Source organism: Engraulis encrasicolus, chromosome 14 (assembly GCF_034702125.1).
Source record: "Engraulis encrasicolus isolate BLACKSEA-1 chromosome 14, IST_EnEncr_1.0, whole genome shotgun sequence".
In the NCBI taxonomy this organism is placed as follows: domain Eukaryota; kingdom Metazoa; phylum Chordata; class Actinopteri; order Clupeiformes; family Engraulidae; genus Engraulis; species Engraulis encrasicolus.
Genome location: NC_085870.1, coordinates 20,413,059 through 20,423,058, shown reverse-complemented (window position 1 = coordinate 20,423,058; position 10,000 = coordinate 20,413,059). Strand labels below are relative to the sequence as shown.

Here is a 10,000-nt window from a genome sequence, read left to right as displayed (position 1 = left end):
TGTAACTCCCCTCCCCCCCTTACAGCATCATACAGTGCCCTCGATAATTATTGGCACCCCTGGTTGAGATGTGTTTTTTAGCTTCCAATTATTTTATTTTTTTTCTAAATAATATGGGACCTTAATGGAAAAAAAGAGAAAAATCCAACCTTCAATACAAGTGCATTTATTCAGTGGGGAAAAAATCCCACATAAAGAAATAATTATTTGACATCAAATAATGTGTGTCACAATTATTAGCACCCCTGGTGTTAATATTTTGTACAACCCCCTTTTGCCAACAAAACAGCACCTAATCTTCTCCTATAATGTTTCACAAGATGGGAAAAGACAGAAAGAGGGATCTTCAGCCATTCCTCTTTGCAGAATCTCTCTAAATCATCCAGAGACCTGGGTCCTCTCCTCTGTACTCTCCTCTTCAGCTCACCCCAGAGGTTCTCAATGGGGTTGAGGTCAGGGGACTGAGATGGCCATGGGAGGAGCTTGATTTTGTGTCTGGTGAACCATTTCTGTGTAGATTTGGCCATATGTTTAGGGTCATTGTCTTGCTGAAAGACCCAGTGACGACCCAGCTTCAGCTTTCGGGCAGAGGGCAACAGATTTTGATTTAAAATGTCCTGGTATTTCAAAGCATTCATGATGCCATGCACCCTAATAAGGTTCCCAGGGCCTTTGGAAGCGAAACAGCCCCACAGCATCACTGACCCACCCCCATACTTCACAGTGGGTATGAGGTGCTTTTCAGCATGCGCATCTTTCGTGGTACGCCAGACCCACTTAGAGTGTTTGTTGCCAAAAAGCTCAATCTTGGTCTCATCTGACCTAAGCACACGGTCCCAGTTGAAGCCCCAATACCGCTTGGCGAACTCCAGACGCTTGCGTTTATGATTGTGAGTGAGGAAAGGTTTTCTCCGTGCATGCCTCCCAAACAGCTTGTTGGCGTGTAGACAGCGCCTGATGGTTGATTTGGAGACTTTGTGACCCCAGGATGCAACCATCTGTTGTAATTCTGTAACAGTGAGCTTTGGAGATCTTTTGATTTCTCTTACCATCCTCCTCACTGTGCGTGGTGGCAAAATAAACTTGGGTCCTCGTCCAGGCTAGTTTACCACTGTTCCAGTTGTTTTGAACTTCTTAATTATTCCTCTCACAGTGGATATGGGCAGCTGCAGTTGAGTGGCAATCTTCTTGTAGCCTCTGCCTGACCTGTGAAGGTCGACGCACATCTGCCTCACTTGTATGCTGTGTTCCTTTGTCTTTCCCATGTTTAAGAGTGGATAAGAGAAATGGCCTCGGTGTCACGTCATATTTATACCCCAGGGAAACAGGAAGTGATGAATTACTAATTAAATGTTCCTACATACTCTGGTAAACTTTGTAAACTACTGTAGAAATGACAGAAATGCTTTAATTATATTTATTTCCTGGGAATTGTTAAGGGTGCCAATAATTGTGGAACAGGTGATTTAATGAAAAATAATTATTTTTTAGTCAGGGATTTTTTTATTTTCTTACAATTCATTTGAGTTGAAGGCTACATTTTCCTACAATTTTCAGTGTGACAGTATTCTTCTGCAATAAACACTGAATTTATTTTAAGGCTTTTAACACATCTCAACCAGGGGTGCCAATAATTATGGAGGGCACTGTATATCCAAGTCTCCTCCCTCACCCCCCTCCCCCAACCCACCCCACTATACAACATAATATATCCAAGTCTCACCTCCTCTCCCCACCTCTTATTACTCCAGCGCCCCTCACCCCTCCCTCACCCCAACCAACCCCACCATACAGTATATCAAAGTCTCGTCTCACCACCCCTCGGCTCCGCCAACCCACCCCACTATACGACATAATCCATGTAGAAGTCTCACCTCCTCCCCCACCCCTTATCCCCCCAGTCCACCACACCATCAAATAGAATACAGAATATGTAGAAGTGTCACCTCCTCCCCCCACCCCACCCCCACCACTTACTCCAGCGTCCCACTATACAACATAATATATGCACAAGTCTCACCTCCTCCCCCCCCCACACCCCCTTACTCTAGCACCCCTCAGCCCTCACCCCAACCAACCCCACCATACAGTAAGTACAGCATTATATATCCCAGTCTCGTCGCACCCACCCACCCTTCTGTACAATATAATATGTACAAGTCTCACCTCACCTCTTCCCCCACCCAGAGCTCCCTTGCCCCTCACCCGTCAGCCTGTGATGCCTCACTGGCCCTTTTCTCACCGGCTCTCCCCTGGCTCTCTCTCCGCCGCTACGCTACATGAAATTGGATTTTACACGGCAGTGAGAGCTGAAGCGGCATGACAAGTGTTTCCACTTCCTACCCTGCCTCCTGACATGTACGTGTGCGTGTGCGTGTGTGGATACCGGCCCCAGCCGCCCGAGACGACGGACGGAGCTAGGGCTATTTGTGGAATGCTGGGAGAGGATTCTCGACGGATTTCTCTTCGTCTCGGCATCTGGGAGCAGGGGAGTAAGCAGCAAAATTGTGGGCCCTATGGCCCTATGTATCAGCTGCAATGCCCCCCGCCGCAAGCCATACATAACTCCTATGCATATGGGGCCCTGGTGACTCAGTCATACTTTGCCCCCCTGTATGACACCCCTGCTGAGAGTTCTGATAGGCCGCTTCAGGTGGTTGGGTTTTTGTTTTTTAAATTTGTGGTCATTTCTAGGAGGGCATATAGCCCCTACCATAGCTATTACTAGGGTATATACAGTAGGCAAAATGAATGTGTGTACACAAAACACAAACGTATATGCATATATACATGCACGGACGGACGCAAACACAGACACAGACACAGACACAACCCATAAAGGAAGAGAGATGCACACACCCGCACGCACAAACGCATAAAAGCGTGCCTCGGACACACACACACACACACACACACACACACACACACACACACACACACACACACACACACACACACACACACACACACACACACACACACACACACACACACACACACGTTGCCTTTAATTTCTGTGAGGCAGCTCAGCTGGCATAAAGCATGTGTGGTGAGAGGAGAGCATATAAAATAAGTGGTGGGAACACTCAGCCTGCAACCCCGGGGGCCTTTATGGTTGGCCAGGCTGTCAAAGCCTCACCCTGTGATACTGCACAGCAGAGAGAGGGGGATAGAGAGAGAGAGAGAGAAAGAGAGAAAGAGAAAGACAGAGAGAGAGGGAGAGAGAGAAAAAGAGAGAGAGAGAGAGAGAGAGAGAGAGAGAGAGAGAGAGAGAGAGAGAGAGAGAGAGAAGGACTGGCAGAGTGAGACAGAGAGAGTATCACCATTAGTATCACCATTCAAGACTGTAGCAATTGCATGCCTCTGTGCCCTAAGCACATATTCATAAAATAACATACTGACTCTCTCTAACAATAGAAAAAAAGCACATGCAATATCCTCATTGTCTGATGTCTTTTGTTTTTTGCTTTTCGTGTGTCTGTATCTCTCTGTTTCTCTTTCTTCCCCTCTCTCCAGGCCTCTCATCCGTCCTCCGTGTCTATGTGTGAGGTTGTTTACTAGGGCTGTAACGATATTGTATCAAACCGAGAAATCGTGATACACAGTGTTACGATACTGTATCGTGATACAAGGAGGCAGTATCGTGATACGCCTTTTTAGAGTTTTGATACACATCAGCCCAGAAAACAACCACAGGATATGAGGTGATAGCGCTTCCAAGCATCAATTATTGTATTATTGTAGAAACTTTTAATAATCATTACTAGCCCCTTGTAACCTTTTCTACCTATAAACTATCATAGTTTATTCATAAAGTTTATAATGTTTGCAAGTGTGAAATCGTGGGGTGTATCGAACTGTAGGTCATGAATCGTGATACAAACCGAATCGTGAGTTGAGTGTATGGTTACAGCCCTATTGTTTACATGTATATTGTATGTAGTAAATATAATATATGTCCTAGTCTACCGTGGCACCGTATTCATTATAAGTACATTCTCCTCAAGGGAAGATGTGTGCAATATCTTAACTCTACACAAACAGAGTGCATCAGAGGCTAGCTGAGACACTGCGTAGAGGTGTGTGTTATTTAAAAGGCGCTGCTATGTAAACACGGGGGACTGCATTTGCATACTCACCCACCCACCTATCTGCAGCCGAGAGACGTCAACAAACACGCTCTCAACACACGCGTGGGCGGGCAGGCGGGCAGACGCACGCACGCACGCACGCACAGACGCACACACATGCACGCACGCATGCGCGCACGCATGCACGTACACATTTGCCATCACATTTGCCACCGATACCACAACCATGACTAAATGCAGCCAAAAGCGGTGTCACAACAGTCAATGCATCTCTCTCATCACAGCACACGCACACACACACACACACACACACACACACACACACACACACACACACACACACACACACACACACCAAGCACACACACACGTGAACGCAAGAATGCTGCCATGCACACAGATACACAAAGGCACGCACATACGCGCACACACGCACACGCACACACACACACACATGAACGCAAGCATGCAAGGAGGCACACACACACACAGATGCACAGATGCACACACATGCAACACACACACACACATATCAGAACCAAGTACTCTGGGTGGCACCACACGTTTAATTAAGTTATTCAAGGACAAAACACAGCCAGTCATGTTGGAAAGCAGGTCACGAAAACATTCTCCAAACTTCAGTTTCTGCTTCCCTACAGTGCTCTCTCTTATGCACACCCGCACCCGCACGCACGCGCATGCACACACGCACACACACACACACATGAACCCAACCATGCATGCACACAGATGCACACAAGCATGCGCACACGAACACGCACACGCACACACACACACACACACACACACACACACACACACACACACACACACACACACACACACACACACACACAGTGTATGCCACTAATCAGATCCCTTTCACTGCAGCCTCTCCTTAGTGGGTAGCACTCCGTCAGCGCATAACGAAGCACCCTCTTAATATTTAATTCATAATAGGGCCCCTAATTAGGCACTGCGTCAACAAATGTAACTATGTCAACAAATGTAACTATGTCAACAAATATGTCTTACTTGTCAAGAAGCTCAGAGACTTGCTGGTTGAGTCTTGCAAAAACAAACATTAGCAGTTAGCACTTAATTCGTACCCAGTTTGTCTACTATTTTTAATAATGCAAAATAAAATGTGTGTTGCTTGCTCCTCATTTAATTGTCACTTTTAGTTTCTTTCAGTCTTGAGACTGCACCAATGCCTTCTGCAGTAGATGGGAGCTGGGTGTACACCTTTTGTCTAAACTGAATCTCAACCTTACAGCTACATTGCTTGCAAGCAGATTAAGGACATTTCTTATTACAGTATTTCTCAATTGGTTTTGTACATTTCACGAATCTCTCTCGCAATTTGCAAAACACAATATTCATTCTCAAAACAGCTTTAACAAATGGCAAAACACCGTGGATAACCTGCAAAACCGAGTCTCTTGCTCAAAACCAAGTTTTTGTGTCAATGAACGTATCAGTGGCAGCAGAATGGTTAGTCATTGTGTATGGACAAGCTAGTCAAATCAATTTCTCATGTTGTCAATTGAATAGTACACTCTTGAGGATCTTTTCTGAAGCAAAATGTTGTTTAGATTGGATGGGAAATGTTGTACATTCGGCTTTACATTACATTGATCAGATAAGATTGAGATAGTTTCATGCATTCAGTGACAAAGCTTTTTGAGTGATATGACAAAAGGAATTGATAATGTACGAAATCACTGAGAATTGTACACAACCATGGCATGGTGGACGAGAGCATTTGCTATATGCCGAAAACAATGAGAAACTGATTTGACCATGTGCACAGGTAACACCAGGAAGTCACAATTGAACAAAGACTTATGAGAATCATTATTCGGTTGTGAGAAATGTACAAAACCAATTGAGAAAAACTGTAATAACACATTACAACTCTGTCATGAGCATTCTGGCTATAACATAGAGTACTTATATTAGGGCTTGTGCCTTATAAGACGACATCTCATTTTGCCACGTGATGAAACATCTAGAGTCTTCCTTTGAAAGAAACAGGGCTCTAAATTAACACACGCCAACATGCCAAACGCGGGTGAAAATCCATTTTGGCTAGTAGAAAAAAACATCCACTAGCCAAATTGGCCGGTAGACTCTAGCGCCCGCCCGAACGTCAAACAGCTGTCAGCACAGATCTGTGACTGACTGCCGTCTGATGAACGTTAAAACGGCACCTACATTACCCATGAACATTAGGCCTACCGTCATGATGTAGCCCACACCCATTGGCTGGCCGTTAATCACAATAACGCAGCTTCACATTCATTGGCTGCGTGTTAGATGCCCGCGCTGGAACTACTGTTGATCAAATATTTTTAATGAGCGGACTAGCGCGGATTACTTCGATTTTGTAGGTTTTGGACGGGTGAAAAAGAATGTGGCAGTGGTTAGAGCAAGGTTATGTGCACGGTGAATGCAACTTGCAACTGTAGTGACGCTGAAATGGAGTGGTGGTGGTGGAGCGAAAACTGTATGAGAAGGAACAGGACAGCTGTCTGTCAAAACCGTGTAGCCCTGCTGTCAGAAGTCGTCTGATATTTGCGAGGTCCTCGCAACTACCTACGATGGAGTTGCCGTTTCCTAATAATGCCCACGCCATCGCAAATACCATGCACGAGTTTGACATGGATGAACAAGTAAGTGAAAAAAAAACGATAACAAAAAACTAGTGACGCTATGAAAGTAGCAAAGTAAGCTGGTGGTCTCCGTGATGTTATTGGATGTCTACTAGTTTAGACATAGCGTAGCCTAATTATTGTCATTCCAAGCGCATGATAGTAGAGTGAAGCAAGTATTAATCCTGCAGGAACCTAAAGGTGTGAAGCAGCAGCAGCAGCATAATGACACACAATGCAGACATCATACACATCGCACTGAGTTGGCTGTGTGTGTGTGTGTGTGTGTGTGTGTGTGTGTGTGTGTGTGTGTGTGTGTGTGTGTGTGTGTGTGTCCTGTCCTCCTCTTCTCCCCACCCCTCTCTTATGTGCATTGTCCATGGCATTTGGCCTACTGTGTGTGAAGTTTAAGTGATACTGTGTGGGGGATATGAGGTTTTGTAGTGTTTGGTTGTGTGTGTTTGGCTAGTGTATGTTGAAAGTCTGGTATGTGTGCAACATGTGTGTTGAAGGCATGCTGTGTTTGTGAGGTGTAGGCCTATACTGCATGTGAGGTTTGGGTGATGGTGTAATAGGCTAATGTTTGGCTGTCTGTACAGTATTGGTCCAGCGTAGGTCTGGTATGTGAGAGGCATGTGTGATGCAATTCACTGTTTTCAGAGGAAATTGAATAAAAAAAAATGAAAATGCAGGTAATAAAAAATAATTACTAAATCATTATAGAATAAACTGAACAGTGAAATATGTTGAGTATAATGTTTATGTTGTTTATCTGTGTTGAGGATATAGTTAATGGAATAATTAAAAGCAAAATAATTAACGCATGGTTTATTTTGGTGAGATAAAAACATGGCTAGTTGACCTTCCATTTGGCTAGTAAGAAAAAATGTCTACTAGCCAAATTGGCTGGTGGTGGAAAAAGTTAATTTAGAGCCCTGGAAAGAAAGTACATAAGAACATCACCCTTACTCTGCCTCTCAAAGCCAGCATGACAACGCTGAGGCCCGTCTGTCAGGCACATTGTGCAGTGTGGCATAGTTTACCACATTTTGACTTTGTGTAAGGCAGAAGTAGGATATTCATACACTAATGACAAAAAAATGTCTTGCACAAAAAGCTAACAACTCAGCCCTACCATGGCCTCACAGTAGGGCACTGGGTTTCTACGCTGGCGACCCGGGTTCGATTCCGGCCCAGGTTATTTGCCAATCCTTCCCCGTCTCTCTCTCTCACCACTCATTTCCTGTCTCTCCTACACTATATACTGTCAGAAATAAAGTAAAAAAAGCCTGAAGATAAAAAAGCTAACAACTCATATTCATGAGTCCTCTGCCCAGTCTTCTTCTTCCTCCCTCCCCCTCCCTTCGGTGTTAACTTGCCAGGTCACAGCTGCCTGCCAGGTAGACACATGAGCAGTAATTATGCCACCCCGTTCCCCTAGCCGTCTGACACAGCGAGCCGCTTCAGGCCACTTTGTTCCGTGACAGTCTGGCAGTCTGACTCAATTTTCTTCTTCTTCTTCTTCTTCTTCCTCTCCTCCTACTCACCCTGCTTTTAAAAAAAACTAGATCAAGGCAAAAGAAATGCAGTTCCCACAGGACGCACTGGTCCATAGTCCACTCCAGCAGCAGTGCTGAGCCTAGCCGAGCTCTGCCGTGTGGTGCGCTGCGCTACGCTACAGTGCCCCATGGCAACAGGGGTGGAGACTCATTTCTCTTCACAGGAAATGTGAACTTTTACCAGCTCTATACAGTCGATCATGTTCACTCCTCCACAGTATTCTTTTTATTCTCCGCAGTCCACAGCAAATGGATATTCTGTGCACAAAAAAGGACCTGGCAATCTCTGGTCAATTTTTTGCCAACACTTGACTTGTGGCTTTCCTTCCCTGATTGGGTTGAGCTGCTAGCAGTTCATTCCCCCTGTGGCTCCCTCCCTTGAGATCTGTCTTTCTCCTCTCTCCCTTTCTCTCCTTCCACACTCATTTACTCCTTCCCCCCCTTCTTCACTGCTTCCCTCCCTCCAGCACTTCCATCGTTACATCCCTCTCTCCGACCAAGTCTTGGCCAGGCCTCGCCTTTGGCTTGGCTGTGTTGCTGTGTCATGATTGGCTGAAGCGTGAGGTGTTGGACAGCGTTCCAGGAAGTGCCCTCACCGAGGGGAGCGGATCTCTCGGGTGGTTGTGTTGGGACAGGGAGACCAGATAGCCGCTCCGCTCCTCTCCTCTCCTCTCCTCTCCACCCCTCCCCTCTCCTCTTCTCTCCTCTCCTCTCCTCTCCTCTTCCCCCTCTCCTCTCCTCTCCTCTCCGCTCCTCTCCTCTTCCCCCTCTCCTCTCCCCTCACTCCTCTCCTCTCCTCTCCTCTCCTCTCCGCTCCTCTCCTCTTCCCCCTCTCCTCTCCTCTCCTCTTCCCCCTCTCCTCTCCTCTCCTATCTCCTCTCCCCTCACTCCTCTCCTCTCCTCTCTTCTCCTCTCTTCTCCTCTCCTCTCCTCTCCTCTCCTCTCCTCTCCACTCCTCTCCTCTCCTCTCCTCTATCTCCCTCATCTCATATCATCTCCTCATCTCATCTCATCTCATCTCATCTCATCTCATCTCATCTCATCTCATCTCCTCTCCTCTCCTCTCCTCTCCTCTCCTCTCCTCTCCTCATCTCATCTCATCTCCTCTCCTCTCCTCTCCTCTCCTCTCATCCCACTGCATTAACAGCCAAGGCACAAGATAAAACCAAATCAGGCTGTGGGGAGCATATCTATGGATGGGACAAGTGCCTGAACGCCTCTCCTCTCCTCTCCACTCCACACCTCTCTCCGCTCCTCTCCTCATCCCCCTCTCCTCTTCTCTCCTCTCTTCTCCTCTCCTCTCCTCTTTACTCTTGTCCTGTCCTCTCTCCCAATAACACGCACAGGCACAAAATTGATTTGGCTACGGAGAGCAGATCTTTGGGTGGGACTGCGACAAGTGCTTCACACAATCTCTCCTCTCCTCTCCTCTCCTCTCCTCTCCCCTCCGCTCCTCTCCTCTCCTCTCCTCTCCCCTCCTCTCCTCTCCCCGCCTCTCCCCTCCCCTCCCCTCCCCTCCCCTCCTCTCATCTCCCCTCCTCTCCTCTCCTCTCCTCTCCACTCCCCTCCCCTCCTCTCCTCTCCTGTCCGTTCCTCTCCTCTCCTCTCCTCTCCGTTCCTCTCCTCTTCTCTCCTCTTCTCTCCTATCCTCTCCTCTCCTCTCCTCTCCTCTCCTCTCCTCTCCTCTCCTCCCCTC

General features: G+C 46.8%; 1 protein-coding gene across 1 annotated transcript in view; it reads right to left on the bottom strand.

Annotated features, from left to right (window-relative positions):
• LOC134462238 (potassium voltage-gated channel subfamily KQT member 2) overlaps positions 1–10,000 on the bottom strand; it is a 113,577-nt gene that overhangs the window by 91,566 nt on the left and 12,011 nt on the right. The window lies entirely within an intron of this gene.